Consider the following 19,185-nt stretch of genomic DNA (forward strand, 5'->3'; position numbering starts at 1 on the left):
ACAAAAATAATCTGTCAGGAAATCTGTCAAAACATCGACCTAAATGGCAGAAACCAGTCAGCTTATTATAACTGAGCAGCCAACTGAGATCTGCACCTTTCTCTCTTCCTTCTCAAGTCTGCAGATGAATATTAATGAAGCTATTAGAAGATAGTGGTTTGTTTGGAGTAAAGAGGGGTTACACTGGCAGCCAGCATGATCTGGTTTTGCACCGTTCCTACATCTGTGGAAGTCATCACCGGGGTCACGCCACCATAGGGGAAGCTTATTATACATTCCTCTGCGCTTGCGATCATTTCAATTTGAGTGTTCCTCTCCAGGTGAGACGGAGTCTCAAATAATGACGCCATTAGAAAAGAGATTTTAGCTGCAGCTGCACAGCAGCGAGGAGTCACAGGCTGTCTTAAGTGAACTGCTGAACTTGTTCCTGTTGCACGTCTTTCTTTTTAAGCACCTCATTTTTAAGCACCTCATTTTTCCCCTCAAAAGCATGGAAGTAAGAGCATTAATATCTCATGAAAAAGAGCGTCAGTGTAATACCAGTGTGAAAGAAATGCTTATGACAGGATTTATGGAATAGGCTCTTCTCATACAGAGGAAATGATACTACAACTACGTCAGGTACACTTGAACGGCTCGATAAAGAAAATAATTAGCCGAGATAAACTTGTGTTTATGCTAAAAGTTGCATTTAGTTTTAATAAAGCTGCCAACAATGATGGGAGTCCATTGTGAAACTGCACATTGCCGCCTGACTGGAAACCATTTGGAGGCCTGGTGCAGCATCCCGGGTGAAGTGTGAGAAGGTTGCTCGATGCCCGTCAGAGCAGCCTGGCTGTTAACATTCACCGCACGCAACCTGCTCTTCATCCATCTGCTGGAGCACTGCTAAATGTACGCTAGATGGAATCTCAAAAGCCCGACTGCCCCGGCAGAGCAGCTTGTGTGCCACTCGAGCCAGGAACCGTGGTGTGAAGTATTGTGCAGCCCTGCGTTTCCTCTGGGTGCCCGACTGTGGTCACCCTTGCCTGGAGCAGCCTGACTACAAGCTGGCCGACTGGGCCGACTTGGCAGTTATGGGTTATTGCAAACTGGCTGTGGGAGGATTCACCATCCTCTGACACAGGAAACCTGCAGCACTCCAGCATTTGATTACCTATAATTGAAATAATTTAGGCTTCATGTGAAGAGGAGGAACAAGAAAAATGTAACTTGGGGGAAAAAAAAAAAAAAAATCAATTTGATAGCATCCCCACCAAACCTGGCCCAGACCCATTTCCACAGCCTGTACTCTGTAACCCCAGCCCTAATTTTAGAACCATACCATTATTTTCCACCACACTGGTCATAAATCACAGTGGTCTGTGGTTTGATTACAGGAGCTAACAATGCTATGGGGAAGAAGAGATCGCGCACACCCCGCACAAGCTTTTCTCAGGAAGAATATGATGCGCTGATTAACATAGAGGGTTACTGGAGAGCAGGCGAGCCAGGCTGCAAGTGAAGCAGGCAATATTTCACCAGTAACCATCCCTTCATTGTTAGTGTATCTGTTGATGTTACGTAACCGAGTAAGGAATTAAAGTCAAGAGTCAAATATCAGGAATTGATTTTTCAACAACTGTTCTGCTCCAAATAAAATAGAAACTAGAAAGAAATAGAAACTAGATTTCTTTACTCAGCCAACAGTAAACACCATATGGGTGTTAACAAGGTTAAAACCTGATTTTCTCAGAATAAACATCTGGAAATTACGTTTTAACAGCCATTGGACTGATAACATCCTCAAAGTTAAAATACAGAATTCATCCTCTTGGAGTATAACAAATATGACCAAAACAAATGCTTCAACATTTACCTTTTGAGTTTGTATGAAATAGTCATTTCAGCAGAAACACCATACTTTATCTGTTAAACTGTAATTAAGGACATCCACAACTGCAATTATCTCCTAATTTCTAAAAGACAAAATGAAAAAAACCCTTAGCATTGGAATTGGATGCTGATCTGCATGTTGAATCAGACAACAAAGATTGAAAAAAGAAATCCAATATGTAGACGAAAGCGCCCCAAACGTGTGTTGGAAACACACACGAACCCCCCGAAGACAACGACGGGTCTGGGTTCAATTTCAGCTCAGCCAGAGAAACTTGCAGCTCTTCAGTGATCTCAGCTCATCCTCACGCATTTAAAAATGCAAACCATGTCACAGATAATTGGTCAATACGCATTTAACCTGCTGCTCGTGGTCAGGGATCCTTTAACCTCTGCCTCGAGGTAGAAATCAATTGCAGCCTCACATCAGTACGAGGAGACTCACCTTTGCTCAAAGCTGAAAAAAAGAGAGGAAGCTGCTCTGAATATGAAAACAATCAAAGGCATGAAAACACTTGACGCTTGAGTGCTTTTCAAACACAAGTTGTCAAGTCATTTCCAAAACGCCGCAAAAATCTAAATGCAGGAAAAAATTGTTGCCCTGCTGGCACCATTGTACAAAAAAAAGCCTCTGTTGCATTTTTATGAGGCGCAAAGCAGCATTTTGGTGAAATATTCAGCCGTCAGTTTTACAATGAAAAATAAGCTGTTATTACAGCTTGAATGCACGGGTGGAGCCGGCAAAACCACTCAGTTAACAGCAGACAAACACAGTGGCTCAACTGGTTCACCATGCGATGCATTTAGAGATTGGTATTTTACCAGTGAGAGCTCCTCTTTCCATGTAACTGCTGGTCTAGGGAATTGAAGAGCACTTAAAGTTCATGTCATCATCAAGGTTGGGTTAGAGAGGAGGGTAGAAGAAAGGAGAGGAGAGAGGAGGAGGCTAAAGGTTAGGGAAGGTGTGTCACATGCTAGAGATACATTTGCTTCCCATTGTTTCACTATTTTTATTCATTCAATGCCGGAAGACTGCCTCCCTCGCCTTCCTTTTGCACTTTTCCTGAAGTCGTCTTCATATATCTAGTGCCACATGTCCGTTTTCAGAGCCTGTGGGACAACAAACCTGCCCTTTCATGGCAACAGTCCCTCATCGATGCTGCGTTCAACAACACCCTGCAGCTCTGTGTCATCCGCCGTGTCTCTGCCATCCACCTCAACTTGTCTGAGGTAGGCGTTGTTACCTTAGGAGGGCGTCAGCGAGAACCAGGTTCTTTCCTGGATCATAAAGCAGTTCTGGAACTGGAACTTCAACATCATCTATTGATGAGGACAACCCGTACATTAGACCCAGGCATGCTTTTTCAGTCTGGGCCTAACGGCCTCACGTTTATCTGTCCTTTCAAATGCATCGTCCTATTGTAAGACTTTACAGATGCATGTTGTTTTTGCAGTCAAATCGGGGATGAATTTGTCATCAGTGTTAACCAATCCATAAGGTGGAACACACCTGTTTTGTCTTGGCATGTTCTGTGAGGCACTTCTTTTTCCTGAGCTGAGAGTTTGTCTCTGAGGAGCAGGAGTTCCTAAACTCGAAACTCACATTTGCTCCTTGGGTTCCAGACCATATGTGTTCCAACACTCGCTTCAGCTTCTCGTTGTACTCTGGGACTGTCGCGCCCAATATGATGATGTCATCGATTTAAGCTCAAACTCCCTCCAAGATCTCGATGATCTGCTCCATTGCCCTGTGAAATACTTCAGGTACTGACTTTATTCCAAAAGGCAGCTTGACAAAACCAACCAGAGGACATATTGAAGGCACAATATTTGCTGCTGCTTTCATCCAGTTTGAGCTGCCAGAGGCCTTGTGACGAGTCAAGCTTTGTGGCAACTGCCATTTCACTGATGATTTCTTCCCCTGAGAGTATTTGATAGTGTTTGTGTTTCAAGTTCTGGTTCAGATCTTTTGGATCCATGCATATTCTGAACTCCCCTCTCTTTTTCTTTGTGACGACTATGGAGATAAACCAGGCTGTACGCTCCTTGACCTTTTTGATCTCAGCCAAGACAGTCATTCTAGCTTGCTCTTTATTTTCCCAAGACCATCTCTCAATGGTTCTGGGCCCATTTAAACCACACACACCAAATTCTGTGCATCCTACTTTAGCTGGATTCTGTATGTGCAACCTCGTGCTCCACATCCTCTGGAAACGTCTGCATACTTCTGTGCTATAGAGCCAGTAGTGTCAGACAGTGTGCTCACGGCTGTGATGACAGAATTGACCAGCCTCTTCACAGGATTTATCACCCAGAAGTGATTCATGTCCTTCACAACAGAGAAGAGCAGTTGAGGCACTTTCCCTTTCCCAGTGATCTCTAGCCTGCATTAGCCTAAGGACGCAATATGAGAGTGGTTCAGCCACATTTCTTATCTGTGGCTTTTGTTTCATTTCTTCGACGTGCTTATAAGATTTGCATTTGCTCCTTCATCTGATATCATAGTGACTCTAGTCCCATTTATCAACAGTGGTGCTTTCCATTCGTCTTCCCTAGTGACGTTTCTTTATTTTTCTGGCTTATTTTATGGTTCACTGAAAGCGATTAACGATGCCAACCAAAAACGCATCACTGAGGTCAGGTTTACCAATAAGTTAACAGTTTTCTTTCTTTTTAAAGATGCATCACTTCGCAAAGTGGTTCATCCCTTGGCAATATGAAAGTCGCTGACCAAAAATATAGAAAATCTCTCAGCTTGCGTTCGAGCACCATGTCCTCCATTGAGCATTGAATTTACCAAGCGCTACATCCAACTGCTCTCTTTCTCCTGGGCTGTCAGATATGAATGTGGTGTATACGTCCATGGCCTGCGGCCCAGCTATTGCTCAGCTCAGTTCACGTCTGCTGCCATGTCATGTTTGTGCTGAAGGATGTGGTCTGGATTTTCCAAAGGTAAGTGTTTGTTATCAAACCACACGTCAACGCAGCCGCACTTGTCTTCTTCTACTATCAACCAAACAGAACTCTGGAACATAACGGAACATACTGCTACCTTGTGGCCATTGTGTATTACAACAACTGCTCCTAACAGCTGTATCTGTGCACGTGTGCGTTAAAGATATTCACATTATGACCCGGCCACTCAGAGGTGGGCTGTGCAGCAGACTATACCCCCCACCCCCACCCAATTGCACGCTTCAAACATCATGAGTGCAGAGTTAACCTTGCCCTTTCACACACACATACACACACCTCTGTTCGGCCCTTTCTCCCCTGTCAGAGGGGCAGTTACATATCTCATGTTGATCTCTAATCCTAATCCTGTTCTGTTAGGGAACTACAGGGGAAGGCAATGATTAAGTGTGCTGACCTTCAGATGGAGGATAGGGGCTGGGGTCACCATGGCCGCAGGCACGTGTCCATTAAGAAGCGCCCATCAGAAAGGCGTTGAATCCACGGCCATGTGGAGAAGAAAATGAGACAACAGCTGCAGTTAACCATATTTACACCCCCCCGACAATTCTGAACATGCAGTACACTCAATTAAATGTATTATCCTGAACAATTTTAATGCAGAAATATTGAATTTAATGAAACACCATAAATGAAAGAACTGTGGAAATGTCTTACAATATGGAATAAATACGATTAAAATATTCATGTCCTGTTGTTAGACGATATATGGAAGCATGAAATGCAGACCTAATGTCTTATCTCATTAACATTTTTGTCTGAAGAGGATATTTTTGAAAACAAGCCATTGATTTCTCCGTTGATGTTGCCTGTTCAAGCCAGTTTGTTGGGAAAATGAGGTATTAGCGGCTTTTCTTTCATCATATATTTCAGATAATTAGCTTATTCCTGACAACGGATAAGCCTATTAAGGACTGTGGAGGGTTACGAGGCAGATTAAGAATTAGTGATGCAAGGATAGAGCCATCATATATGCAATAGTTTCTCAATTTGGGATATAAAGTGGCTCCTACAGTGATGTCATGCTCCTTTGGAGAAATGCTCCTTTGGAGAAAAATATGCTAATTATCTAGTGTATCTAGCCAGTTGGTGGCTAGTGCTTTAGCTTGTAATATAGAAAAACCTACCATTCCTATAAAGTTCCTTTTCATCCCGACAACAATATCTCCCTCATTAACACTACAGCATTTAGTATGAGATTCCTCTTTGGAGATATCGGATATTTCCTTCTTTCACAGATAATTGCTGATGTGTGGGTTTAAAGAGGCTAAAAACAAAAACAATTGTCTCTTGATGCATTTGATTTCAACAAGACAAGAATATTTTAGCGGGAACTGGGGAGAATACAGGATGGGTTTCATTCCCTTTTCTCAGTAATTATCTGAGAATATCACAGCGTTTACATCTGCTGTTCTAACTCAACAGGTCAGGGCGCCGTGACCTCTGCTGTCAGGGAGGGAAAAGAAAATCATCTGCTTTGTGCTGAAGGAGGAAGCGGAACAGGTCCAATGCTCGAATTCTGTTTGTCTGCACAATCAAAAGTGAACGAAAATAAAAGCTCACCTGGTCCACAGTGACCTGTGAGGCCCTACTGCTGCATCACCTAGAACCTTGCAGCCCACAGCAGGCGGAAGAGACCAAACTGCGTATGAAAGCTCTGAGGAGGGTGTTTTCAGGTGCAGCCTATCTTCCCTGACGAGCAACATTCTGGTCCTCAAACACACACACACACACACACACACACACACACACACACACACACACACACACACACACACACTGATACAGAGTCTTTAAATCATAACCAATCTGAAAGAAAAGGAATCAGCTGCCAGCAATGTTCAGGGTGACTCTGTCCTTCAGAACAACGGTTAGCCAGGCCCGTCTTTTTCTAAGGTGTGAAAGCAGAGGTTGTTTTCAGAGAGGAGCTGTGATTACCTGTGGGCTTCTCTTTCACACATAGGGAATGAGAATAAGAAAGAGGGAATAAGAAAAAAGCATAACCCCAGAGAGCAGCGACTGAAAAACACACCGGCAGAAGATGCAAAACAGGCAAACACAAAGACAGCCATTCCGAGGAAATCCCAGAGGCCTGCAGTTTAATTGAACTTTCCAGCTCATCTACCGAGCATTCTTCAGTTCAAACTCATAATTCTCCTTCTTAACGAGTGGAACGAGGGGGGGGGGGGGGGGGGGGGGGGGGGGGGTAAATGAAAAGAATAAAAAGGTGGTTGGTTTGAAGAGAAAAGGAATAAGAGCAACAGTGGGTGGAGCGTGGGTGTTAGATGGGTAATCTAATCCTGGGGAGAGCACATCTGAACGGAGGTGGAAATTAGCTTCTACAGATGCAACTTTATAAAACCATAAATTGGCAAATTTAAAAAAAAGACTCCTCAGAGTTATTGACTCGAAGCCCTTAGCTGTGGAGGAATTTTCAGACTGATTATTGGATGCTGAAATGGGATTGCCTTTGTTAAATATGTCTTCATTGCTTCTGTTTAGCAGGTTGGTATATTTGTAACACCCCCTCATTATTCTACTGTAGCATAAACTATACATTAAGGAAGGGTGCGTGCTTCAGTTTTCTATTTATTTAGAATTCCCTTGGAGACAGATCCTGGAAGGTCTTTGTTAAGACGTCATTTTCAAGGCAGTGTCAATGCAAAGCGGCCTGAGTTGTCTTTATCCCCTGTCGCTGAAGCCGAGCGGAGCACCTTTGAATTTGTGCAACCTGCGGGGAAAAAAAGACAACATGCACACGGATCACTGACAGCCGGAGCTGTCAGTGCGTCTCTCCTCTGTAATTGCGGATGCATTTATTCCAGCTATGTAGCCGGCGCATTCGCAGCTGCGTCTCGATAGCGGGTGGTTGTAGGAGCCACTTTATATCCCAAACTGAGAAACATACTTATCAATGCAAATGGAATGAGTGCTGCGGAGTGAGCAGTCGGAGAGATACGAGGGGAAGGGGATGAAAATTCGAGCTGTGCGGAGAGAGGAATATGCATTTCTTCTCGCTTAATGTAGTTAATTTTTTTGTTACGCAACACGGAGCGACAGAGACGGCGTGTAAGTAATCTGGTTAGCTGAAAGACAGACTTGCTTTTACTCACTTACTGCCTCTTTTTTAGTACAGACATCATGATTGGCTGAGTGCTGACCAGGCTAAAAGCTTTTGAAGTGGAGGTGAAGAACAATTAGAGTAACTCTCACACCCATCCTTGTACTACTATCTTTCTGAGGACCTTCTTAACCAAAATGCATTCCACAGCCCCTTAACCTAACCCTAACATGACCACTAACTCATGAACTCTTACCTAACTTAAACCCATCAATAATGTCAACCTTTAAACCACGTCTCAACACTCAAACAGTTCCTTAAAGATGGTAGCCCAAGAAATATTCTCGTTTCCCCACAATGTCCCCGCACTGCTAGTAAAATGCATTTTGGTACAAGTACAAGGACACACAAATACCATAACCAACCTGTCCTGCTATTTAGTTTGTAAGTAAAGACATTAAGATCTAATGAAAGTGAAGCTAAATGTACTCAAAGAGAAACGTTCGTTTATCCTCCATCTCTTTTTACCCTCATTTCTTGCCTCTCTGTAGCTGCATTTCTGGAAACTAGCAGCCTAACGACAGCCTATGAGCGGCCAGGGTCTCTGCTCTGCACGCCATTGATGTGTAATCCTTCTCAATGACATAGTGAATGCGGCAGCATTTGGAAATAAAGAGTGTTGCAGTACACGGTCCATCCAGCAGGTGGAGTGGCGAGGAAAGCTTAAACTGCTTTTATTCCTTTCATTTTTGCAGCAAAGTCCGCTGTAATGTTTTTAATTTGACATTTGTGAGCAGTAAGCTGTGTGACATCTCAATGCAAAACTAAACATTCTGTCCTATAAATTTAATTTAAGTAGTGGATGTCAGCTGTAGACTAAGTATGCAACTTTCTGTAGCCTCCAGCCTGACAGCAGATGACGGGAGCACGCCACGCTGTTTTACCCTTGACACAAGAAACATTTGCATTTTAGATGAAGATTTTATTGGCTCCTTTAATACCTGGGCCTCATGCCTCAATGTACGTCCTGCCCCTTAAACCTCTTCTGAAACACAGCCAAAAACAAAAAAAGAGAAAGCTTTAAACTTTAAACATTTGCTTCCGTGACTGACCTAAAAGGTCTACCCCTCCCACACAACACTTTATTATTATTCCTGACTTCTTCTTTTAATAATCCACAGTCAGATTTGCAGACTTGCAGAAAGAAAATGTTATTTAGTTTAGAATAAGGTTGAGATTTAAATCACCACACAATCCTGCTGTCCGCGGTGCATGATTACGCCGTAAATCCTGAGGTACTGAGGCTATATTCTCCAATATCTCACCTAATTCAATATGTGGAGGTTGACACCATGGCCATTCTGAGCCTAAATAAGTATTGATTTCATAAATATTGATCTACTTGTGCAAGGAGGTTGACATAAAAAAATGCGTTTGAGCTATTAATTTGTATTTTTGTAGCGTTTTTTTTTTTAAAAAAAAAATTGCATTATTTAAAAAGGTTCTCTCATGGGGAAGCTGGGATGACAACAATAATGCATCCAATACGTTCAGCCGTTGCAATTAAAGAACTTATAATTATGCTTTAATGTCATTATAATTAAAAATATGGAGTCCTTACAAATAAGCCCCAGGGGAGCTCTGCTCTCCCAGTGGAAGAAATGGATGGATGGATGGATGGATGGGTGGGTGAATGGATGGATGGATGGGTGGGTGGATGAATGGATGGATGGATGGGTGGGTGGTGGGTGAATGGATGGATGGATGGATATGTGGGTGGGTGGGGGTGTGGTGGATGGAGGATGGATGGTTGTGGATGGCTGGATGGATGGATATGGGTGGATGTATGGCTGGGTGGGTGGATGGATGGATGGGTGGATGGATGGGTGGGTGGGTGGATGGATGCATGGGTGGATGGATGGTGGGTGGGTGGATGGATGGATGGATGCATGGGGGATGGATGGGTGGGTGGGTGGATGGATGGATGAATGTATGGGTGGGTGGATGGATGGATGGATGGGTGGGTGAATGGATGGATGGATGGATGGATATGTGGTGGGTGAGTGGTGGCGGTGCGGTGGATGGCTGGTGGGTGGATGGATGGATGGATGGGTGGGTGGATGGATGGATGGATGGTGGGTGGGTGAATGGATGATGGATGATGGATGGATGGATGGGTGGGTGGATGGATGGATGGATGGATGGTTGGGTGGATGGATAGATGGATGGATGGATGGATGGATGGGTGGATGGGTGGATGGATGGATGGGTGGATGGATGGCAGGGTGAGTGGATGGATGGATGGATGGATGGTGGATGGTGGGGGGTGGGTGGATGGATGGGTGGGTGGATGGATGATGGGTGGATGATGGATGGCCTAAACAGGGTAGGTGAACAGGAGTGATCCACCAGGGTCCTGGTTCTGTCTCTGGCTGAGATTTTGTGTTTTCGATGCCAGTAAAACGTTTTACTTCTGCTGAATTTCAATCGGACAAACAGCAAAAGTCCGACGTGCGGATGAAAGATTCAGACATAACGCGCTTGTAGATAATAATGCACATAATAATGGGGATGCATAGACAAATAAACAACAACAAAAGATGCCGGGCAAAAGAAACATCCGTCTTCCTCAAGTAAGACGCACAAGCACCATGAGGGCCCGTTTCTGCTGGCGCCAAACGCTCTCAAGTTGGCTTTTCAATGTGGAAATCGTTTCTTTTGGGGGGGTTGCGGTGATGGATGCCACCTGTCATGGACACGTTCTTCAAGTCCTGCTGAGAACGATCTGTCAGTGCTGCGATTTCCTGAACATCGCCATCCATTGCTCCCGACTTAAAATCAAACCTGAATTCCTAATCGATCGGTCTCAAGCTGAACGGCGCCAAAAAACCACCGCGAGCTTTTGTTCGAGCTCCTTTTCGCTCGCATTTGAAACCAAGACCTCTCCCTCTCGGCGGCCACACGCCCGTTTTTGCGGCGAGTGCGTGTGATTGATTATGCGCTGCACGGAGATGATAAATGATTGAACGCTGCGGCTTTTATGGAATCGCCACAGTTTTGTTTAAAGTACTCAAGACTTGAGGTTTCATCCCTCAGTCATCCTGTTCGAGCACTTTTTCCCACCCTACAGCGGCGTGAAGCTGGTGACCTGCTGGGATTTGATTATGGTGAAAACAAGTAGAAAGGACTTCTAAAAGAACTATAGACCTGAAAGAAAAAGGTTGATAAAACCTAAAAAAAAAATTCTATTCCTGGCTATGTCAATGCTTGAGGCTCAATACTAGACTGACAGCCACTCACACCATCATGCCATAGTGCACAGTTACTCCCCTGTTACACACATTCACACACGCAAGCATATCCTTACTTTGTGAAGCCTTTCTTATACCGTAATTTCCAGACTATAAGCCGCTACTTTTTTATCTACACTTTTAACACTGCGGCTTATTCTACGGTGCGGCTTATTTATGTTTTTTTTCGTGGCGCACTATCACAACTATTGTGAATCAGTCATTTTTACTAACCCTCATCAACATGGAAAATACTAGAAGAAAAGCATATGATGCGACTTTTAAGTTAAAAGCGATCACTCTGGCGGTTGAAGAAGGAAATCGAGCTGCTAATCTTGGCATTACGGTAATCAATGGCGAGAAGGTGGAGACGCCATCATAAATAACTGATCCAAAGCAAAAAGACGACAAAAGTTTTTAGCCGTAAACATCGCAGGTGGCCCGAGCTTGAAAGCGTTCTGGAAGACTGGGTGAACACAGAGAGCAGGCGGCCGTGGTGTTTCCGCTGTACAAATCAGACTGAAGGCAAAAGCAATCGCCATCGAGATGAAAATAGAAGATTTTAGAGGTGGGCCATCGGTGTTTTAGATTGTTCATTGTTTGAGTAAAAAAGCATAAACAACGTAATTTGTGTGTAGCTGATACAAACGTATATTTCAAGGTAGCTGCATTACAGACATCATTAGCTGCATTACAGACACCGTTAGAAAAAAAAAGCATTTACCTGTACAATATATTTATGTTGCTAAGCGGATTAAATTAAAAGAAAAATAAAAAAATCCTGACGTGATAAAATTTGGATTTAAGTTCTCTGTATAAACATACAAGTGAAAGAGTGGCTGTTGTTTCTCACCCGTCTGTTTGTCACTCGTCGGTGACTTGTCTCTTACGGTAATAAAAACATATACTGGTACTGGATGTTTTCGATCTAATTTTTCATATCACTTCGTGGGATACCTGCTGCTTAAAATCTGGTGCGGCTTGTACAAAATTGATTTTCTTTCTAAAATTAGATTATGCGGCTTATAATCAGGTGCGCTCTGTAGTCCGGAAATTACGGTACTACAGTACACAGCATGCCCTAACCCTAAACATCTAACCTCACACCCTAACAATTACCCCCTCACCCTAGCCCTAAACCACCTCTAACCTCAGCTTTAAAACCAATACTTACCGGTAATACTGAAAATATCCTTTGAAGTTGCAAGGACCAGCCAAAATGTCCTCACTTTGGTACTAGAATGAGTTGTTAGTTCAATATGTAGACGGTACAAGAACACACACACACACACACACCACACACACACACAAACATGCACTTTTATTCCCGGTACAGTAAAGGACATTTATTCTGATTATGTTGGGCCCTGGAGATCGAAGATTGCAATAATCAGAAAACTGGCCAGGCATCTATCATTGCAGCAACCAATCAAACAACCCGTTCCACCGGCAGCGAAAAAAAAGAAACACAAAAATGGTTCTCACCGGTCTCCGCGTGTGTGCCTGTGCTTTTTTGTTTGCTTTCTCTATTCTTGGGAGGACAGCTGAGGGTTCTGAAGTAAGACCATCTTCTTTTGTTGCTCCATACTCATATGACAACTGTGAGTTATCATCCAGGTCAGGCTGAAGCCAGACGACAGTAATTAATGTCATTAAACATTATGACAATTGAAGTCACTGATGGGTCCTCACAAGAATGATTTGTGGTGAGTTTATGTGTGAGTCTGTCTGGGGAGTGTGAAGCTATTTGTTTTAGTTAATGATGGAGGCGGCGGTCTATTTGGAGAGACAGCAGAGAGGGCAAGGCAGACATGGGCGGGTTTAGAACCAGCACCCACAGGGCTGTAATGACCGGCCAGCCTGGGCACACACACACACACACACACACACACACACACACACACACACACACACACACACACACACACACACACACACACACACACACACAGTGGATTTCTACACAACCATATGCACCTACATGCTTTTAAATGCTGGTTTCCCTTCTCTAATTCTCATTTACTGACACATGCACGTGTCGAAATCTGGAAACTTGCAATTATCTCTGGTGCAGATTAGCGCAGACATGCACAGGAAGCGGGTAGCAATTAACGTTCAGCTAGTCCCTGTTGGACAACCTTGATGAATGTGATGTGAGTTGGAGACGGAAAGCAGGTGGGAAGACTGAGGCAGAACCGAAGCAGAGTAAAGAAATGAGACGCAGCAAACTGTCTGTTCCAGGAGGCAAATTTATTTAGCGTTTTTTGTCCCTCGTCACAAATTGAAACAAATAAATTTTAAATGTTTACATTTTTAGCATTAATTAAAAGAAAAATTAGGCAATTAAGTAAAACATGTCACCTTATTAGTAAAGAGTTGATAATACTTCTATTTTTTAAGTCCAAGAGAACACTTTGCTACTTTGCTCTGCTTCCTTCTGTAATTATATATATATATATAATATTATATATATATATATACACATATACTTAGACCTTGTTTAAGTTTCTAAAACCTGATGTGTTTTTTAATATCTCAATTGATTTTCTGCCCCTAGTGGCCAAAAAACCTACTGCCCTAAAACACCCGAGGGATATTCCTGTCATGACTTTGTTTTTATTGGCTGCACCACAGTATATTTTAGGAGATAGAGAGCTTTTTAATTGAATTTATTAAAGGTTTAGGTCAACTCATGTTGCCCCCCCCTCCTCCTTTTTCATTACCAAAAGGCTTCCGTTGATAAATGACAATACACTACACTGAATTTTCAAGCAAGCATTTACGGAGAAATTCGATTGGGTAAGAAACTGGCGCTAAAATATTGTTCTGTCATTTTTTTTATTTTTTTTTGCTGACCCAAACATATATTCAGTGGGAGCTTCACTGTAAAAGGAGCACAAATGGAATGGCAAGCATAATTTATTTTTGTTATTTTCTCTTGTCTCTGTGGAGCTGCTGCTGCACAAAAGAGACGGCCTTGGATTCAGTCCAGCGGCCCTTCAATCAAAACGCACTTTTCCCACATCTTTTACTGAAAAGTCGCCGTCCTGACGAGCACACGGATAGGCAAACAGTCTAATTACGCCGAACATTTCCTCTTAGGAAGCGGGGCTGTAGCTACACGAGTTCAACATGACACATCACACACAGCTGAAGACTGAGCTGGAAGGAGCGCACAGATGGTGGGACTACGGGAAGTGTCTCATCTGGTGGAAGGTGCCTTTGTAACCTGGATGGTGACAGCTGTATGCAGATATAGTAGCCATCAATCAGATGCCAAACAACTGCACACACACACAGACACACACACACAGACACACACTAACAAGGCCCTTGATGTTGTCAGTGACAGGGCTACAAGTTTTTGAATATGTCACAAGAGGGTCAGGGTATGTGTGTGTGTGTGTGTGTGTGTGTGGTGTGTGTGTGTGTGTGTTGGTGTGTTAGTGTGTTTACATATGTTGTCTGTGTGATGGAATGATTACCTCCATCTGTTCCTCCAACCTGCTTCAGGTTCCATTTTCATTTTCCTATTGTTAACCTGCTGTTAGATCTATAGCTAAAGACCAAGGCTGTATATGTGTTTGGGTGTGCACGTGTGTGTGCGTGCCTGACTCGCACGCACGCACACACAAACACACAGAAGTCTCAGCTCAGTTGCACCCCTCCAGGACTGTGCAATGTAAATTGTACTCCCTGCCATTGTCTCTGTTTGCCCATTTTTCTTCTGTCTGCAGCCCACCAACACACGCACGTGCACGCGCACGCACGTGCATGCAGAAAAAAAGAAAAAAGTAAAGGATGTAACGTAAGTGAATGGAAAAGGAAAAAAGACAAGAGACAAGAGAAATATGCAAACAAAAAGAAATCCAATGAGGAGATCAGGTGACTCAGTGGTAGAACAATATTTCATTGGTTTACCTTCAGAACACAGACACACACACACACACACACACACACACACACACACACACACACACACACACACACACACAGGTGCACAGAAGAAGCAGAGCTACCATTATTGCCATTGTTTATGTCTGAAATTGCATTTGTCAGCAGAAAGAAAAAGCTACTGTTGTGTGAACAAAGGCAGAAGGTGTGTGTCTGAGCACGGGCCTGTATGGGTGTGAAACGTTTGTGTGTGTGTATGCGTTTGTGTGTGTCAAAGCACAGTGGCCTTGCTGTGTCTCAGCCCTGTCATATGGATTCATAACCCAATCCCACACAAGAACTTTGTGGAAAGGCTCCACTGAAAAATCATTTTTCCTCTGCCACAAAACACTCACACCCCAGTTTATGGGTTACAAACAAGTTTCTGACAAAACCAGGACGTCCACGATATTTCCACCACCCTTTTTTCTGGGCAGCTCAGGACATTTTTGGTTTAAAAGAAAACTTGCTGTTCAACAAAACTGAATTGGTTTCCTCCTCTTCTGGTACCCAAGCTTTAAGCTAATTCTGCCTGTGTGGGACGTCAATGTTTGAATCTGTGCTGTGCACCTCTTTCCATGCTGCACGTGACTGTGGCCGTTTGCTAAATTTCACATTCAGACCAACACACACTAATATAGACGTTTGGCCCCGGGATAATTGGCCAGCAGTCACACAGAAAGCAGACAGACAGAAAATATGTTATCATGCTTCACTCACATCTTCAGAAATTGATTCAGATACGCACAAAATATTTTCGCAATATGTTTGTGTGAGTCTGCCTGGAGCCCCGATAGTGTTGCAACCTACGCTGGACTTTGAAAGATGGTGGATGAACGTGCGTATGCAGATACCAATGAAAAACAACATCAATATCGCAGGAAAACACATTGAATTATATGAAAAAATATGACGGATGGATCAAACTTTTAAACCCCAAAAACATTGAGGATTAGCATTTTTACTCCAGCTGATTTAACCCAAAAGTGTGTTTTGTTCTTTTTCCATTGCTGTTCCAGGAAGCTCTCAGCGGAACTGTTGCAGTTTCATCTTAATAGTTGCTGCAGTGCAGCGTGCGACGCTCCGCGGCGGGAAGATGGATACCAGCGAGGGTTTTCCTCCGTTTTCGTCACAATCTTTTCCTCACATGGGGGTTAGCTGAGGCAGCCGGAGAAATTAGAGCCAAACGCATCCATCATATTTACATACATTTATAGCTAGTTTAAAGTTTGGACGTCTCTTCCACTCAAGCACAACACCAATCTCATCTTCCTCCCCTTAACTTTAGCCCCTCCTTTAGCCCTAAGTTTGCATCCATGGGCACACACACACACACACACACACACACACACACACACACACACACACACACACACACACACACACACACACACACACACACACACACACACACACGCCCAAGCATTAATTCAGGGCAGTAGGTATAGCTGGCTGCTAAGCTGTAATATAAGCAGATGAGATTGAGAGAGGGCCAGTTGCCTCTAACAAAGAGTCAAAAGGACAAAGCTCGGCCACAGTGAGTCAGGCCTGTAATGAAAGCATTAGGATAACTGTTCAATATTTATGAAAGTGTGCTGGTCCTAGGCCATGCACACACACACGCACACACACAGTCAAACACACACGGAGCAAAAGAAGGAAACAGTCTGTTGGGCCATTCATTACAGGAATTGATTTAGTTGAGTTTTCCCTGGTGGTCTGCCTGCAATATCAAGCTCCCTTATTCCATCTAACCTGTGTGTGTGTGTGTGTGTGTGTAGCATCAGTAGTAGCATAGCAATGCGTCTGGCTTGACAGGACACGGAAATTGGGAGTTTTTATGTGTTTATAAGCTCGGCGTGTGAACAAGTGATGTTTTTTTGTCCTACGGCGAACACTAACAAGCTTTAATGGCGATGAAAAGGAGTGCGTATTTACCATCCACACTTCCACAATCCCAAAGTTTTTAACGCGGTGAGGAAATGGAGCCGTGCATTGTTACCTGAATCAGAACCAGCAGGGACGCTGTCTCTTTGGTGGAGAGCTGCCGGGGGACAAAACAGTTTTAATAAAGAGCAAATACAGGTGTCACCTGTATACAAGGACTACTTTTTGTATACAGGCACCGTAACCTTGAATAATTACAGTTCAAAGGCCTCCTGCCTGCGTCTGCACGGCACCGACCTTCTGATAGATCACGCCTGTTTATCCTCTTGCCAGAGCCGTGTGGGCATTTTCCATTCAAAGCGTGAAAACGGAGCACCGTCGCTGGAAAGGTGATGGGAGGGCAGGGAGGAGGAAACATCCAGCACCGCCACCACCAGAACGTGCCGTCTGCTGATTTGCCGCCGGTGTTTATGTTTTCAAGGATAGTCAAATATGCTCTGTCCTCAAAAATATAAGCAGCAGTTGGCGGATTTGGGGTGTGTATTCAGACAAACAGTCCCTGAAGCTCAGTATATTCCTGACAGACAGTGATGTGAGCCAGTCGCTCGTTTGGTTTCAATTTATAGTCAGACAATCAAACTGACTCAAGTCGCCGAGCCTACTTTTCATAAAAAACCCCAAATATGAATAATGATAATAACAATAAAGTCCAGGCAATGGTATAGTGCATGTGTGCCAACAGGGATTAACGAGGCTGCGGAGGAGCTACCTTATGTGTCCTCTGACTTCTGTTCTGCTCGTCACTCGTCTGTCACTCTGCTGCTCCTTTTGGATGCAAGATTAAGGATCAGAGGATTCAGGCTGTCATCTGTTGGGAAGGCTTCGAAGCCCTTTAAGCTAACTATGATTTACAAAATGAGGTTATGGAAATGTCACGCAGGAACGCGAGCATTGGGGCGGAAGACTCCGCTCCCTCGGTTCAAAACCGAAAGAAGCCAAACAGTAAATATGAGCGGGGAGTCGGCCCCGACTCTCTCTGTCTTGTTAGAAAAGAGTTATACAGTCACTCCCTGGATGCTTTGAATCGCCTAAACGGAGCAACCTCCACCCTTTTCTCCGCCGAGCGGCTGCCTTCATTCCGCAGAGACATATGTGAGCCCATGTACCCGTGGATTCATGCCTCACCTACCCTCAACAATCTCCCTCCTTAAGCACCCCCGTTCCGCTCCCTCTCTCATTAACGGCCCTTTCTTCCCATCAATCCATCCGTTCCTGCCCCATCTGCACTCTCCTTCCCTGTAAGTGCCAATCATTAAGCTGTCATTCAGCTGGAGTTTGCATGTTGAAAGGGCCTCAGGAGTCATTTGGGATTTTACGAGTCACACTCTCAAATGTAAAGGTTTCTTCCTGGCTAATTTATGCCCCTTTTTTAACCCTCTGTTGGTCTTATACCTCTTTATGCACACCTCCTTCATTTTTCTCGAGATCATATCTCCCCTGTCTGCTGTCATCCAGACTCTGGCCTGTGGTCTCCTCCTCCATCCACTATGTGTTTTATTATTTTTATTTATGTTCCCAATCATAAAATACCTCCAGAACCTATTCCCGTTTCACAAAGGCGGAGCAATTTATACACCTCTTCAGTCCGAGGTGGGTGAGGACGCGTTGCAGGTGGGGACGGGCAGATTTACACATCGCTCTACTCTCCTTCATTCATCCTCTCAAAAGTTCAAGGTTCATTTCCATTTAGAATATGTTTAGTCAGGATGCTCCCACGGCTCTAGAACAAATATAATGCCCACCAACACACACAATACTGTATGTTTATGCTCAGGGACAGAAATTTACACGCCATACTTGAAGAAGCAAGAGCTTCCGCTGCCTGAAATGTGATATTTTATTGTGTCAGGAATCCAGTGAGACAGGATGCCTCATTCCTTTCAAGAAAAAAAAAAAAAAGAAAGAAAGAAAAATAGCCTCATGTGGGGGGGACAGGAGATTGAAAGAGAGCTGCAGAGCATGACTGAGCATTCTATGTCTTTCCCACAGCGTAGAATAGAGAGCCAGGTGGCTGTAACTCTTCAGTCAACCTATGATCGATGAATTGATTAGTAAATCAGGCACCATACAGTAAGTCAAGGCCAAAGCTCCATTAGGGAAGAGCTA

General features: G+C 43.9%; 1 long non-coding RNA gene across 1 annotated transcript in view; it reads right to left on the bottom strand.

The window, feature by feature from the left end:
• LOC130526144 (uncharacterized) overlaps window positions 1–6,956 on the bottom strand; it is a 41,331-nt gene extending 34,375 nt beyond the window's left edge. The window contains exon 1 of the long non-coding RNA XR_008950664.1: window positions 5,246–6,956. This is a non-coding gene — a long non-coding RNA (uncharacterized LOC130526144). The remainder of the gene's footprint in view (window positions 1–5,245) is intronic.
• Between the last annotated feature and the right edge of the window lie 12,229 nt (window positions 6,957–19,185).

Source organism: Takifugu flavidus, chromosome 5 (genome assembly GCF_003711565.1).
Source record: "Takifugu flavidus isolate HTHZ2018 chromosome 5, ASM371156v2, whole genome shotgun sequence".
In the NCBI taxonomy this organism is placed as follows: domain Eukaryota; kingdom Metazoa; phylum Chordata; class Actinopteri; order Tetraodontiformes; family Tetraodontidae; genus Takifugu; species Takifugu flavidus.